The sequence below is a fragment of the Capricornis sumatraensis genome, chromosome 8 (genome assembly GCF_032405125.1).
Source record: "Capricornis sumatraensis isolate serow.1 chromosome 8, serow.2, whole genome shotgun sequence".
NCBI lineage: Eukaryota > Metazoa > Chordata > Mammalia > Artiodactyla > Bovidae > Capricornis > Capricornis sumatraensis.
In genome coordinates, this window is record NC_091076.1 from 38,536,810 (window position 1) to 38,553,722 (window position 16,913).

General features: G+C 42.0%; 1 protein-coding gene and 1 pseudogene across 11 annotated transcripts in view; both read right to left on the reverse strand.

The window, feature by feature from the left end:
• The window catches only part of DLG2 (discs large MAGUK scaffold protein 2), a 1,427,929-nt gene that overhangs the window by 374,081 nt on the left and 1,036,935 nt on the right, over positions 1-16,913 (reverse strand). The gene's annotated exons all lie outside the window — the stretch shown is intronic.
• Positions 5,727-9,212, reverse strand: LOC138082740 (L-lactate dehydrogenase A-like 6B; annotated as a pseudogene).

A 16,913-nucleotide genomic window follows, 5' to 3' on the forward strand; every position in this document is an offset into this window, starting at 1 on the left:
GGGCAGGTGACCTGCTCTGAGACTCCATTTTTCACATCTACAGAGTGATTGGGATATTTTCTTCAAAAGAGTTGCAGAATCATATTGGTTGAGTGAGATGATGCATACAGAAACCTACTGAATGGATGATGGGTACTGCTTTTAAATTAGGAAGCCATTAAACATTCTTTTTAAGAGTAAACCAACAGAGGTGCCTTTTCTAACGTGAACCCTCTAAGACACTCTAGATACTATCATCTATGGCCTTAACCTCTGTCCAAGAGTTGTAGGACCAAGATATCTGTGAGGGTTCTGCGGATACTAGAGAAATATGAATCCATATTAGCTTGAACCATACAAAATTGCCAATATTTGACCTGACCTAGAAAAATGGTAATTTTGTATGCATGCACGCTAAGTTGCTTCAGTCATGACCTGAACTTTGAGACCCTGTGAACTGTAGCCCGCCAGACTCCACTGTCCATGGGATTCTCCAGGCAAGAATACTGGAGTGGGTTGCCATGCCCTCGTCCAGGGGTTCTTCCCCACCCAGGGATTGAACCTGCATCTCTTTATGTCTCCTGCACTGGCAGGTGGGTTCTTTACCACTAGCGCCATCCGGGAAGTCCAATGGTTCAACCTAATACTGCTACTGATACCACTAAAAGCACATTTCAGTTTTGTACTTTTTAATGTGAATGGCATGTAAAATGTAAATCTTGGGCTCTTTTGGGTTAGACTGTGCCTGTGTGCTCAATCATGTCTGACTCCTTTTGACCCTGTGGACTGTAGCCCTCCAGGCTCTTCTGTCCATGGGATTTTCTAGGCAAGAATACTGGAGTGGGTTGCCATTTCTTTCTCCAAGGGGTCTTCCTGACCCAGGGACTGAGCCCATGTCTCCTGCATCGCAGGCAGACTCTTTACCACTTGAGCCATTGGAGAAGTCTTATTATTTCCTGGTTAAACCTATTCAAGCACTAAAGTTCATGTTATTTGTTTTTACAGTAAAGAAGAAGCAGTAAAATAAATCTCCTTGGTTGTTTTTTTTTTTTTTCCCAGAATAGTTTTAAAATTTCAAATTTGAGTTCAATTTTGTGTAAATTTCAGCCCCAGGCAGTGGGGAGAAGGTACATTAAAATTCATATTTCTTGTTGGATATTAAGTAAAAGAACAAATCTATGACTCTTTAAAGCGAGTGACATTACGACTGTCAACTAATGAGTTGAAACTTGTTCTGACTGTGATACGTTACTGAGCAAAGATTAGAGGAAGTTAGTATCACAGAGAACGAGATCCCCCCTTTTTTTTTTGCTATATATGTGGGAGAGATGGAGGATCGGGAGTGTGTAGGAGACGTGTGAGAGGGGATGTGGGAGGAGAAGGGTTTAAAATGTTCAGAGGAAACTGAAATGCAGATAGGAAAATGTACGCTGGGGTGCAGGTTTCCAAAACTAGCTGCTCAGACAAGTGCTTCCAGCGTCGTCATCAGCACTAGTAGCTTTTGAGCTGCTCTCTTGCTGTCTGCTGGGAATACTCTGTCTACTCAGGAGCCACAGGGTGATCCTGCCACCCTGGCCTTGGGAAGCTCAATTCAAGTCCTTCTTCTTCTATGAAATCCCCCCTCGTAAGTAAAAGGAATTTACACCCTCTCTCCTCAATATTAAAGAAAAGTACTTCTATTTCTTCTAACTCCCTCCTCCCAAGTGTTTGATAAATGGTTTTATATTTGTATCTAGGAGCAGTGGTGTGGGCTAGGAAATATTTTTATACATCCGACATGGCCTTAAGACCATCTGGTCTACATTTATTGAATACCCATAACCTGCTGGAGGCTGCACCATGTACTGGAATCAATAAAAATAAGGTTTGGGTTTGCTGTCAGAGAGATCACAGCCTCATGTAGTCAACTTTGAAATGTAAAAATGGACTCAGGCGATGAAGGACTCTCCTGCATTTCAGAAATTCTTTTCTCATGGGGAATGTTGCAAATCCTATGATTTTACCATTTGAGAGTCAGTGCTCTAGCTTTAAGCTTGTTATACTATTAAAATCTCAATGTAGTTGGGATGACACTTTGCCTTTTGCATGATATTCAATTTCAAGGTGAGATGGGGCACCTGATTTCTTTCCCGAAGGGTAGATTTTCACTGAGGGCACACAGAAAGAGCATGGGAACACTAGAATCCCAGGTACACGCAGGGTGTGAGGCGGGGAGCTCATGGACTAAAAGTGTGGGAGATGGTCCAGAGGCCAGCTTTCAGCTGGCAGGGGCCACATCCCTGGGTTAAGGTGGGATGATCATCAGAAGGCCAGTGTTCGAGGCTGGCTCAGAGAGCCATGAGCTCTGGGATTGTTGGGGCTACTGCCCAGGAGGGCAGGACCTCCTCTGTGTCAGGCACCAGGCTGGGTGCCTATTCCCTGGCACACTTAAGCCCCTTAACAATTCTTTGACATACAAGCCTGCCCTATTTTGCAGAGGACATTTAGTTCAAGGAGGCCAAGTAATTGTCCAAAGTTCTCAGAGCTAGTTAGCAAGTAAAGCAAAGTTCAGATATCTCTCTGTCTCCAAAGCCAACATTTTTCCTTCTTTTTTTTTTTTTTTTGCTCTTCAAGAAATAAAGGAACCTAGTCAACCTTAAAGGCCAAATGCTCTTCTAGGGGAAGTCGTTTTGAATGAATGGCCACTTGAGGACCAGCTTATGGCAAGCCAGATGAAGACAACTTGAATGTGGGAACAAATTTTATTTCTGACATTTTCAAGGGTAGAAACAGATGCACTTGATAGGGTCCTTTGAGATTTAATAAAAAAAAAAATCTCCCCCTCTGCAGGTATGCTCTCTCTCAAGCCCTGTAGATGGTTAGCTGTCCCCTGCTGACTAACTACAATGGAGTAAAATGACACCCTGTTGCTCTGCCCACTTACTTAGCGCAGAGCAGAGCTGCCGTAAATGCTTCATAACACAAGAAAATGGAGCCTCCGCGAGGCTGAGTAATTCATCGAAGATTAGTTATGCATTATGTGGTAGAAACTGGATTTGAAAACTGACCTGTCAGATTCACGAACCCTTGCTTTTAGCTAGTGGCTCTCTGGGTTCTGATACATTTTCTGGGGCAACACAAATAAGTCTACATTCCTTTCTACAGAAAGGCCTTGCAAATGCTTTAACAGCCCAACAACAACAAAGGGCAAGCATTTATTAAATCCTTCCTTGTGCCAAACGTGGCATCAAACGTACGCGCATTATTTTGACTCTTTCTACTATCAGCCCTGTGAATAGACACGGTCATCGTTTTGTGGCTGAGGAAACTGAGGCAGAGAAATAAGTTGCCCAAGTTCACAATTATAAGTCTAGAGTCAGGATCCAGATCCACTTTTTCCCCTTTGTGTATGTACTTTATTTTTACCTTACCGAAGTAGTTATAACTTTTTAAAATAGTACATAAATAAACATAGGAATAAGTCAGCCAGAGCAATATAATTAGTATGTATTTAAAGGAATTAGAACTTTTTTCCCCAGCTTAAAATAAGAATTTCTATAACACAGTAAACACTTACATCATAGATTCTTTTGAACCAAATGGCAACTACAAATGTATATATATAAGACGAGTAGCGATATGTTGGAGGTACCAAAAACACCTTGTTTGACACAATCACTTCGGATTGTAAAAAATAAGTATCATCTGACATCTGGATGCTAAATAAAAGACCTGGAGGGCTAAATAAATGGGGGAGTCACTCTCCGCACTTTCCTCTTGCCAATTCTTGGGGTTTAAAGTTTATTTATAGGTTTAACATTTACAGTCCCATACCTACTCTCTCTTCTTCAATAACTTCAAGATGGTAGCTTTAAGAAACTTTAAAGCTTGAACTCTTTCTGAATTTCCCAAGGTATTTCTGCACTCCCCCTCCCCGCCAACTCCGATGAACCTTGTCAAGGTTCTGTATAAGGTCTGTAATATCATTTTCTCCCATGGTACAAGGAACACTAAGGAATACTTCATTTATTCTATAGAGGTCCTTAATTGGTGGAAACTGAATGTACTGTATTTTTTTTTTCCCTTTTTCCTCATTGGCTGCAACACATGGCATGCAGGGTTTTAGTTCCCCGACCAAGGATGGAACCCCACTGCCTGCAGCGGAAGCATGGACTCTTAAGCACTGAACATCCAGGGAAGTTCCTGGATGTGCTCAAGAGTCTGCAAAATACTTTGTGGTAAAAGACTTTGTGTTAAATCAGCTACAGATGGGCCAGTGGCCCAAGAAACAGTTAACTCTTGGCCAGCACTGGGTGAGGGAGGTGTTAGGGGCCCCGGCCCTCTGTAAAGCTGAAAAATCCACCTATACCAATAGTTGGGTCCTCCCTACATGTGGTTCCTCTGTATCCATTGTTTTGCACTCAGGAATTTAACCAATTGCGCATGGATAGTATAGTGCCATCAGTCAGTCAGTCAGTTCAATCGCTCAGTCGTGTCCGACTCTTTGCGACCCCATGAATCGCAGCACGCCAGGCCTCCCTGTCCATCACCAACTCCCTGAGTTCACTCAGACTCATGTCCATCGAGTCAGTGATGCCATCCAGCCATCTCATCCTCTGTCGTCCCCTTCTCCTCCTGCCCCCAATCCCTCCCAGCATCAGAGTCTTTTCCAATGAGTCAACTCTTTGCATGAGGTGGCCAAAGTACTGGAGTTTCAGCTTTAGCATCATTCCTTCCAAAGAAATCCCAGGGTTGATCTCCTTCAGAATGGACTGGTTGGGTCTCCCTGCAGTCCAGGGGACTCTCAAGAGTCTTCTCCAACACCACAGTTCAAACGCATCAATTCTTCACCACTCAGCCTTCTTCACAGTCCAACTCTCACATCCATACACGTCCACTGGAAAAACCATAGCCTTGACTAGGCGGACCTTTGTTGGCAAAGTAATGTCTCTGCTTTTCAACATGCTATCTAGGTTGGTCATAACTTTTCTTCCAAGGAGTAAGTGTCTTTTAATTTCATGGCTGTAGTCACCATCTGCAGTGATTTTGGAGCCCCCCAAAATAAAGCCTGACACTGTTTCTACTGTTTCCCCATCTATTTCCCATGAAGTGATGGGACCAGATGCCATGATCTTCGTTTTCTGAATGTTGAACTTTAAACCAACTTTTTCACTCTCCTCTTTCACTTTCATCAAGAGGCTTTTTAGCTCCTCTTCACTGTCTGCCATAAGGGTGGTGTCATCTGCATATCTGAGGTGATTGATATTTCTCCTGGCAATCTTGATTCCAGCTTGTGTTTCTTCCAGTCCAGCGTTTCTCATGATGTACTCTGCACGTAAGTTAAATAAGCAGGGTGACAATATACAGCCTTGACGTACTCCTTTTCCTATTTGGAACCAGTCTGTTGTTCCATGTCCAGTTCTAACTGTTGCTTCTTGACCTGCATACAGATTTCTCAGGAGGCAGGTCAGGTGGTCTGGTATTCCCATCTCTTTCAGAATTTTCCACAGTTTATTGTGATCCACTCAGTCAAAGGCTTTGGCATAGTCAATAAAGCAGAAATAGATGTCTTTCTGGAACTCTCTTGCTTTTTCAATGATCCAGTGGATGTTGGCAATTTGATCTCTGGTTCCTCTGCCTTTTCTAAAACCAGCTTGAACATCAGGGAGTTCACGGTTCACGTATTGCTGAAGCCTGGTTTGGAGAATTTTGAATATAGAAAAAAAATCTGCATATAAGTAGACTGACAAACTTCAAACTTGTGTGGGTCAAAGGTCAGCTGCATTGCCTTTCATTTCAATAATCTCATAGGCATCGACAATCACTTCTCTGTGGATGCTTCCCCACTGCTCATGATCTTTATCAGTTCTTACATCTGAGTTCAGATCTTTCCGAGGATCATCAGCAATGTTCACTCCACACAGGAACACGTGAGTCTCCACATTTTCCAAGGATCCACCCATGACAGCTTTCAGAGAGGACAGCAAGCTTCTGCCCAACCAAAGAAGGGAAATGGGTGGTGTCCAAATCACGGCCACTTCCAATAACACAATTTTGGGGAAGTTCATTCAACTTCTAGGCTACATGAGATATCCATTAGATTAGAAGCAATAATCAGTTTGCCAGCCATGGGGATTGTGTTGGACAATATGTTAAAACGTCGAAGACAGTCACATTTCGGTGGATTAAATGAAGGCGTGTTTCTCCGTCTTCCTGATGTGCACCTGCTGTGATAATCACTAGGTGGAGTTTGCAGGGACAAGATAACCTCTCCTGGAAACAGCATTTGGCATTTTCATAAAAGGACTGCCATGCCCAAGATCTGGTGTTTCATCATTCAATTTGCCTTCATCAATATACCCACAGAGGCAAGTTCATCGTTCACATCTTCTAAAAAACGGTGATAGCAGAGGCCAGGCCAGCCAATCTGCTTCCTATATCTTATTGTGAAGAATGACCTTCTGGGAAGTGAAATCCATCGTAAATTCACGGTGACAGGGGTGAGCAGTGAGATGCCTGCCACCTGCAGGGGACACTAAGCCATCCTCAGGTGAAGAAAAACCCCACAGCGCCCCCTCTAAGCTGGCCCTTAGAACTCCCTGAACCCACCTCATGTCTGCTTATGCAAAAGGTGGAGGAGGAGATTGGAGAAAAGCCTCCGAAGGCTCAGCATCTCCCTCCCCTGCTACTGTGAAAGGCCACGCCTGCCACCCAGGGACCTCCCCAGGCCTTCACCCAGCCTCCAGAAAGGACTTCTCCCATCGGCTCAGACTAAGATAGTCAAGAGGCTTCTTCTACAGCAAGTGAATCATAGGGCCAGCCTTTTACAAACCCATGTTGGCTTCCATATTTGATATACGTAATAAACCAACCCAGGTCCCTGGAATGATTGGTTTTCAGTGTGAATACCAAGTCATATCCACATTTTCTGACTCCAGCGCCAACGGGCTTAAGCATTACTATAGCTAACCCCATCTCCCTTGTTCTCATACCCCCTTTAGGACATCGTGATTTCTCCTTAACTCTCTAATATATCTTGTACATTAGCTCTTGTCTGTTGTTTCTTGATTTCAAAAATGTAGCAACTGGAACGGTCCACATAGCCTGAGGATGGGTCTAGCCAGTGTGAAGGTCAGAAGCTTGTCCCCTTTCTAGGCCCCAGCAGCATATTTCTGTAAATAGGTTCTAGGTACATATTCTGACATCATCATCAGATGGTACCTTGTGGTCACCTAGAACCACAAGATCTTCTGCTAAGAAGCCACTGCCTTATGTCTCCATTCTAAATTGCTGTAATTAATTTTGGGACTGTATTCCCCCAGATTGTCTGCCTTAGCAAGGAAAATTTTGTATGTGTGGTAAATATAAGCAGCCAACAAGTATTTACATGGTTTGTGCCACTAATTTTGTTCCTTATGGCTACTTACTACATTAATACCTCTTGAACCTCAGTTGTTTTTTCATTGGAAAATGGGAAAAGAATGTATTCCCTGCTAGTGTTGTGGAAAATCCCATGGACAGAGGGGCCTGAAAGGCTAAAGTCCATGGGGTTGCATAGAGTCGGACGTGACTTAGCGACTAAACAACAACAATGTTGTGTGAGGTTCAAGTGAGATCATGCATAAAATGTAAAGGGATGTTATGATCACAGATAATCTAGGTTTTAAGACCACACGAGAAAGGTAATTATAACTGCTCAACCCATAATCACAGAAACTATAGCCTACAGTTCCTTTAACTATCCCCAACATAAGATCATCTGTCCAGATTTTACCAAGAAAAACATTTTTACTCTTCTTTCCTCTAAAAGATGTTTCAAGTTGGCTTTCATTGCCCTCTAGTGGTTTTCATATGAACCCAGGTGTTATGATATATGAAGTTGGGTCTTCTGCCTTGCTGGCAGATTCTTTAAACATCTGAGCCATCAGGGAAGCCCCTGTTATATGAAAGACATAAGTATAATTATTGCTGTCTTATTTTGAAGATGTTAGTCTTAAAACATTCTTCAAATACTGTTAGGTTACACACATTCCTGTCAGCTGTAGTCCTTAAAGAGTCAACCTGTAGGGACAGTTTGTAACATCATCCAGGGCAACAGAGATATACAATGTCATGTACTATTTTACTAGGTCTTTATTCAGAATTTACTGACTTAAAATAATTAGTTTATTCATTCATTCATATTTATAGGATATCTATATTTATAGGATATTTAGAAATAGAAATATTTATAGGATATCTATCATGTGTCAGGAAAGCAAGATAGACATTGTCCTGGCTTACAATCTAGAGAGAAAAATCGAGCATTAAATGTGTTGTTAACAAATTAGAGTGGTAAGTGTTGTGAGAGGGAAAGTACTGGGTCTATGAGTCTATTAAGATGGGTACCTAACCTGGGGGCATCTCCGTGTGTGTTGAGAGGGATTTTGAAAGAGGGTGTTCAGAGAGTGTAACAAGTGAATGTGATCTAAAGAATGAATGTATGTGTGTGTTTAATTGCTCAGTCATGTCTGACTTTGTGACCCCGTGGGCTGTAGCCTTACCAGGCTCTTCTGTCCATGGAATTTTCCCAGACAAGAATACTGGAGTGGGTAGCCATTCCCTTCTCCAGAGGGATCTTCCTGACTCGGGCAAAGGATGAATAGAAATGACCTATTTAGGATAAGTGGGTGAGGAGGGGAGAGTAGATAATGCAAAGAAGGGGGTTTAAAGAGATGAGACTGCACAAGCTAAAAAAAAAAACCTATATGGAGGAATTTTGACTTTATCCTGATAAGTAAATTATAGCCAAACAGACTGAAAAAACATGAATGCATGCCTTCAATTTTTAGTTTTTAAAAGCTTTTATTAAAGGGAAATCTTTAGTAATTAGTCCTAAATGAAATGTTTGGAAGCTTCAGTGCTTCTTTTCAGTATCCCAAAGTTCTCTCAAACACACATCTCTAGACTGTCGGAGCTGGAAGGGTCTTCAGACACCATGAGCGTCCGTCCTCTGACTGCAGGACTCTGAGGGGGTGCGCTGTGCTGTGCTCAGCTGTGTCTGACTTTGCAGCCCCATGGACTGCAGCCCGCCAGGCTCCTCCGTCCGTGGGCTTTCCCAGACAAGAACACTGGAGTGGGTTGCCCTTTCCTCCTGCAGGGAATCTTCTCAGTCCAGGGATGAACCCGTGTCTACCTGCGTCTGCTGCATTGCCGGTGGATTCTTGTCCCCTGAGCCACAGGGGGAAGGTGCTCAGGAGCTGGTCAGGTTTCATCGTGTCCACCAGTGGGAACTGTTTGCGCTTCCCTTTATGGGTCCAGGGCTCAAATGCCTCAGCCTTGCTCAGAGGCCTGATGAGTCTCCTGTATCTCCTATCTTGGTGACTCCAGTTGGTTAGAATTCATGAGCAGCCCTAGCTTTTACTTCTGCATTGGACTTCATGCTCTTTCCTTGGGGCCTAATGAAAAGATAGTTTATGTAGGACTTATGGGGAGAATCTGGGAGCTCAGCTCATTTCTGAGGAGAGCGTGGATCCTCCCCAGATCACATGCTCACGAGAGGGTCAGGTTTAGCCTCTTCTCTGAATGCCTGTCTCTCTGTACTTCTGCCATCGCTCTGGGTGGACCTACTCACTTCCTCTAGACCACATGGATCTTGAGGACACGACAAATGGCTTCGTCATCACTACATCCCGCAGAGCAAGGGAGCGCAGACCCTGAAGACCTCGATCGTTTGCTGTAGTCAGGGAAGGGTGGATAAATGAACAGAATGGCATATCTCATTTCCTAACAGAAGTTTTAAGTAGATATTGGTGTAAGGGAATGAAAAACATATTATCTTAATAGATTGCAATCAGAATTTTTTCTCGGGGAATAAAAAACCGAGATTACAAAATACAGTGACGTGAAAGGAGGGTCTCTTACAATGGAGCAAAAACGACAGATGTGTTTTTAATGAGAAATGACCATGAACTGGAAGGTAATCAGGCGAAAGAAGTCAGGAGGAGAGGCAAACGAGAAATCTGTGCGGCGTGGGAGAGTTCCCAAAGGACTTTACACCAGAGATAGCTGATGCCCGTTTTAAAATGCTTCAGGTCTGATGTGAACTCACTGCCATCTTTTTGAACTGAGGTGTACTGTCTACTATACAAAGGAGATGCTGATAAACACTTGATGTCATTTATGCTTAATACAGAGAGTGTGGTTTTCTGGGATGCTTGCAGTTCTGGGACAACTAACTCAGACCCATATGTATTGAACGTGGAAGCAGATTTAAAAAAATGAAAGCAAAATGTAGTTTCCAGTAGCCTGAATTCTATCACAAATCTGTGAGTAGAATAAGAAAAACACATGAAAAAAATGGTCATAGTTTAGGGCAGCTTCTGTTGCACTAAACCATGCCTATTAGCGACACAGGAGATGACTATTTTGTAGCTTGAGTCATGGCATCATTCAACAAGGTCGATCAGGAATGTTTTCCTCCAGGGTAGATTTTGAACAGAGAGAAATAACGAGCAATTAAATTATATGGAAGATTAACTACTGGCCCTTCACTGACCCTTCTTTTCCTTTCCTTCAACCAAGAGAATCATCGATTAGTCTATGTTTAGGCAGGAGCAACGTTTTTCATTTTCCCAAGCAGTCTTGTTTGGCTCTTAGGGCTCTTGGCTGATTCTTAGCATTTTGTGTCTTTAAAAAATGGGACTCTTATAAAAAAGAAAGGAAAAAAACAGTAATGAAGTCAGAAATTTTACTTTAACATATTAATTCACTTTTATTCTATGAATTATATGTATATATACGTATGTGCTGTGTTAAGTTGCTTCAGTTTGTCTGACTCTGCGATTCCCATGGACTGCAGTCCCCAGGGCTCCTCTGTCCATGGGATTCTCCAGGCAAGAACACTGGAGTGGGTTGCCATTTCCTCCTCCAGGGGATATATGTGTGTGTGTGTGTGTATATACACAGGCCATTGTGTGGCATGTGGGATCTTAGTTTCCTGACCAGGGGTTGAAGCTGTGCACCCGACGATGAAAGGGCAGAACTTTAACCACTGGACTACCAGGGAAGTCCTCCGAATGATATTTGAAAACTCTAGCATTAGGCTAACAATCAGTTTTATTACGTACAACAGTACAAACACTCAGCAAACAGGCCAGATGGCACCGGTGAACGCAAGTGTATGCAATATCTATCCCTTACTGCCATCTTGTGGACTCTTGGAGAATAGCCACAGGGGTAATGTTTTCATTGTATCTGGGACCACCCGGTTTGCATGCCACAGTGTATGAAAATCACTGGGAGAATGAATAAGGAAAGAGCCGCTAAATTACCAGGTTTCATTTAATGCTATGACTTTGGAGGCACCATTTAACTTCTCTGTGGCTTGGTTTCTTTGTGAAAAGTGGGTATTACAGATAATGGTGTGTTTCTTGTCTGTGTCAAGGTTGCTTTGAAAATGAAAACATAAATTGCTCTGTAAATCAGAAAATACTATTCAGAAACAACGACTTATTATCCTTGTCCTCATATAGTACTACTAGATTAAGGATGTGTGTTAAATCGCTTCAGTCGTGTCTTACTCCTTGCAACCCAATGGACTGTAGCCCACCAGGCTCCTCTGTCCATGGGATTCTCCAGGCAAGAATACTGGAGTGGGTTGCCATTTCCTCTTCAAGGGGATCTTCCTGACCCAGGGATCGAACCTGGGTCTCTTACATCTCCTTCACTGGCAGGCAGGTTACCTAAACGTTTTGTGTGTAGCACGGTAAACATGATTCAGACTGAAGGATCAGGCTTCAATCTGAAGGTGCTGTTTGTTGTAGCTTGGAGTACTAGGTTCATAGGCCACAGCATGTGAAAACACAGTAACTGGGAAAAAAACGTATAAGCAAAGAGTAGGTCAACGTCCAGGTTTCCATTTAATTGTGTCGCTTTGGATGCACTATTTAACTTCTCTGGTTTTCGGAGTGATTTGCCTCGTAAGTCTCTGAGGACAGAGAGTAGATGTTCCCAATGACAAGAATCCTTAGAGGTTATTTCTCCAGGAGCAGATATTTATGTGGGCTTGGGGGCTGGAAAAGCGGGTATGTTCTGATTTACTAGTTTGCGGATGTGCAAGTGGGTCCTGACATCCCCAAAGCACAGCAAGTATGCCGTCTACAAAGAGCTTCTTCTAGGAAAGAAAATGCTACCCTTGGGATACCATCTACCCATCCGCACTTCAGCCATTTCTCTTGTAAGCTTTGCGTCTTGGTTTTCTCTCTCTCAGACTGCACTGCAGCTAGAAAACTGAGGTGATATATTAGATCATAAGGGCAGAGGCAACTTAAAAAAAATTTCATTTCAGTGAAAAATTTGAAATAAACAGTTAAAAGCTTTCCCTTCCCCTTAGGGAAGATTAATTCAAGTTCTTTCATTTGCTAAGTTAATTCATCACTCACAAACACCTCTGAGTGTGGAGCCCTGGGTTAGACCCTATACATCTATCCGCAAGAAAACTCCAAATCTGTTGGGGAAAATATTCAGGAAACCAAATCAAGACCAAAAGGAGAACATAGAATGTCACTGAAGAACTGTGGAGACACAGGTTTGGGAGAAGGTGGGAGGCCTGCTCTTCTTGTATTTGAGACCTACTTAAATGCTTTCTGTAAACCCTTTCCTTCAGCTTCCTCCATACTTAATGAAATTCTCTCTCCTCTGAACTCCTGAAGCTTTTAACTAGATTAACTAGTTCACCTGGTGATCATCTTGGGCACACTGCCTGGTTAGTTTCACCAAACCAGTCTCTGTCCTCACTCCTCTACCTGCAATTTGATCTTAATAAATAAAATGTCATTATAAAATTGTCATTTACAAATGAGAGTCACATGGTTTCAAACGTAATTTTCCTTCTCTGACATTAAAAAATATTTTAACTAAAAACATGTTCTCAGCATCTACTGTATGTTAGGAATTCTGCTTTCAGAAATTGTATGCCTTCAGTTTTTAGACATAATTTCAGAACATGAGTCCCCACCCCTCCCAACCCAATCTGCTTCAAAGTGGGAATTTCCACGGGGGCAATATGTGAGAGGATTTTTCAGAGCCTGGAGATGTGATGGCATCTGTCTGGCTTCATTCCTTTTTTCGGCCCCAGAGTTTCTTCCTTCTCACTATATACTGTCCAGGTTCCTTATGTTCCTTAATATGGTCTTATTTAAGGATTTGCCTCCATCCTGCTTGCTCTGACCTCCCATTAGACCTGAGGACCTGGGGGCAGAGACCCCACTATTTAACGCTGTGTTCCTAAAGCTGGGCATATCATGATCTTCTCGTGGGTCCTGCCCTTTCCATCACCCTCATGAGTCACAGGCAGACCTGCACACCAACAACGGAGTTGACGCCTCATGATCTGCGATTTCTTCCGCTTCAAATCCTGCAGTTGCTCAGAAGCTGGCGGAAGTTAGGAAGCAAGGGCCAAAGCCTCCCTGGGGAGTTCTGGGGTGGTAGAGAGAGGGGGCCCACGGAGTGCTGCTGACAGGGTGCCCATCGCCTCCTCCCAGCTGCCAGTCACTGAGCGCGAGACGTGGTGAGGTGGGAGTGGTGGCGATAAAGGAGACGGGGTGATACCAAGGAACTTAACACGGTTGATTTAAATAACAAAACAGCAGGACGAGAGATGGAAACAAATGGCGTGATTGTCCCTTTCTATCACACTGGCCACGCCTTATAACCATGTTCACGCCCTGTCTCTTCACCGGGTTACTGCTCCATGAAGGTGGGATCTCATCCTTCCATCACCTAGCACAGCACTTGACGGTCATACTGTCATTATTGAGCACCTATGAAGTGCCAGGCCCTGTTCCTGCCCTGGGAATATAGCACTAAATAAAATGGACCAATAGGAGATACTGAATGAATCAAAGAATTAAAACATAAGCATTTCAGTCAAGTAAATGAAGTGTTTCCCACCTCTTCTCTTCCTTCCCTCTTTCTCTAAATGTATGTAAATATATATGTATATGTGTGTGCATGTATATATATATTTAGGTGAATGATAAATAAAACACCAATTTTTTCCTCCCTATTAGATCATTTCTATCAACTTTTGTAATTACCCTCCAATTAAGAAAAAATTATTGAATGATTTTTTGGCATGTACAAACAGCTATTGTTATAAATACTGTTATAATTGTCCTCCAATTAAGAAAAATGTATTAAATGATTTTTTTGGTATGTATTGAGATGATTGTAAGATTTTTATAATTTATTTCCTTCATTCTATTAATACAGTCAGTTACAATAATCAAAAATTTTTTTTGACGTATTCTTGATTTACAGTGTTGTGTTGGTTTCTGGTGTACAGCAATGTGATTCAGAATATATATATTCTTTTACATATTCTTTTCCATTCTGGTTTATTACAGGATATAGAATATAGTTCCCTGTACTATTTGGCAGGACCTTGTTGTTTATCTATTTTATATATAATAGTTTGTATCTGCTAGATAACTGATTTTTAAATGTTAAACTAAACCTCTCACTCCTGGGAAGAAAAATCACAACTTGGCTGTGACCATAATAATCTATAATCTATATACATATGGATTTGGTTTGCTCATGTTTTAGTAAAGATTTTTGCATCTATCTCATTTAATTCTTGTAAGAGCTCTACAAGGAAGATAATTATTATGGTCTCCACTTTACATATAAACAACTGAGCCTTTATTGTTCAATTGCTCAGTTGTGTTGGATTCCTTGCCACCCCAAGGACTGTAGCACCCCAGGCTTCCCTGTCCTTCACCATCTCCCAGAGTTTGCTCAAACTCACATCCATTGAGTTGAGGATGCTGTCCAACCATCTCTTCTTCTGTCACCCTCTTCTCCTCCTGCCCTCAATTTCTCCCAGCATCAGGGTCTTTTCTAATGAGTCGGCTCTTCACATCAGATGGTCAAAACATTAGAGCTTTAGTTTCAGCATCAGTCCTTACAATGAATATTCAGGGTTGATTTCCTTTAGGATTGACTGGTTTGATCTCCTTGCCATCCAAGGGACTCTCAGGAGTCTTCTCCAGCATCACAATTCAAAGGATCAATTCTTTGGCACTCAACCTTCTTTAAGGTCCAACTCTCACATCCATATATGACTATTGGAAAAACCATAACTTTGACTATACAGACCTTTGTCGGCAAAGTGATGTCTCTGCTTTTTCATATGCTTTGTAGGTTTGTCATAACTTTTCTTCCATGGAGCAAGTATCTTTTTATTTCATGGCTGCGGTCATCGTCAGCAGTGATTTTAGAGCTCCCCAAAATAAAGTCTGTGAAGTGATGGGACCAGATGCCATGATTTTAGTCTTTTGAATGCTGAGTTTTAAACCAGCTTTTTCACTCTCTTCTTTCACCTTCATCAAGAGGCTCTTAGTTTCTCTTTTCTTTCTGCCATTAGACTGGTGTCATCTGCATATCTGAGGTTATTGATATTTCTCCTGGCAATCTTGATTCCAGTTTGTGAATCATCCAGGCCAGCATTTCTCATGAAGTACTCTGCATATAAGCTAAATAAGCAGGGTGACCATATACAGCCTTGACGTACTCCTTTCCCAGTTTGGAACCAGTACGTTGTTCCATGTCTGGTTCTAACTGTTGTTTCTTGACATGCATACAGATTTCTCAGGAGGCAGGTAAGGTGATCTGGTATTCCCATCTCTTTAAGAATTTTCCACAGTCTGTTATGATCCATTCAGTCAAAGGCTTTAGCGTAGTCAATGAAGCAGAAGTAGATGTTTGTTTTTGGAAATTCCCTTGCTTTTTCTGTGATCTAATGGATGTTGACAGTTTGATGTCTGGTTTCTCTGCCTTTTCTAAAACCAGCTCGTACATATGGATGTTCTTGGTTCATGAACTGTTGAAACCCAGCTTGAATGATTTTGAACATTGTCTTGCTAACATGTGAAATGAGTACAATTGTGCAGTAGTTTGAACATTCTTTGGCTTTGCCCTTCTTTGGGATTGGAATGAAAACTGACCTTTTCCAGTCCTGTGGCCATTGCTAAGTTTTCCAAATTTGCTGGCATATTGAGTGCAGCACTTTAACAGCATCATCTTTTAGGATTATAAACAGGTGGAATTCCATCACCCTCACTAGCTTTGTTTATAGTAATGCTTCCTAAGGCCCACTTGACTTCACACTCCAGGATATCTGGCTCTAGGGGAGTGATCACACCATTGTTATCTGGGTCACCAAGACCTTTTTTTAGACAGCTCTTCTGTGTATTCTTCCCACCTCTTCTTAATCTCTTCTGCTTTTGTTAGGTCCTTACTCTTTCTGTCCTTAATTGTGCCCATCTTTGCAAGACGTGTTCCCTTGGTATCTCTAATTTTCTTGAGATCTCTAGTCTTTCCCATCATATTGTTTTCTTCTATTTCTTTGCATTGTTCACTTAAGAAGGCTTTCTTATCATTCCTTAGTATTCTTTAGAACTCTGCACTCAGTCGGGTATATCTTTCCTTTTCCGCTTTGCCTTTTACTTCTTGATTAATTAATCATAAGATTGTGGCCTACAATTTTCTTACAATGTTTTGGTATCAGGGTTATGTTGGCCTCAAAATGTAGTAAAAGTATGATTTTAAAATTAAAAAAAAAATTGCTTTTATAAAACCAAACAAACTCTACCCTCTAGTGACCATACTAGTTTATTCCCCTTTTTAGCCCGACTCAGAGGAGATACCTGTACTCATTGTCATTAACTTCTCTCCTTTCATTACGAAATCTGCTTCACACAGTTTCTCACCCTATTACACTACAGAAACTCCGTTTTCATTTGATCCATAAGTTATTAAATTCAGCAGTTAAAATTTCAGTTCCCATCTTAACATGACTTACCAGCAACATTTAAGAGTGATCTCATCCTCTGGAAATATTTAGCTCCTGGGGTCCTGCTTGATTTCCTCCTACCTCATTGGCTTTTCCTTTTGTCCCCTTTGCTGCTTCC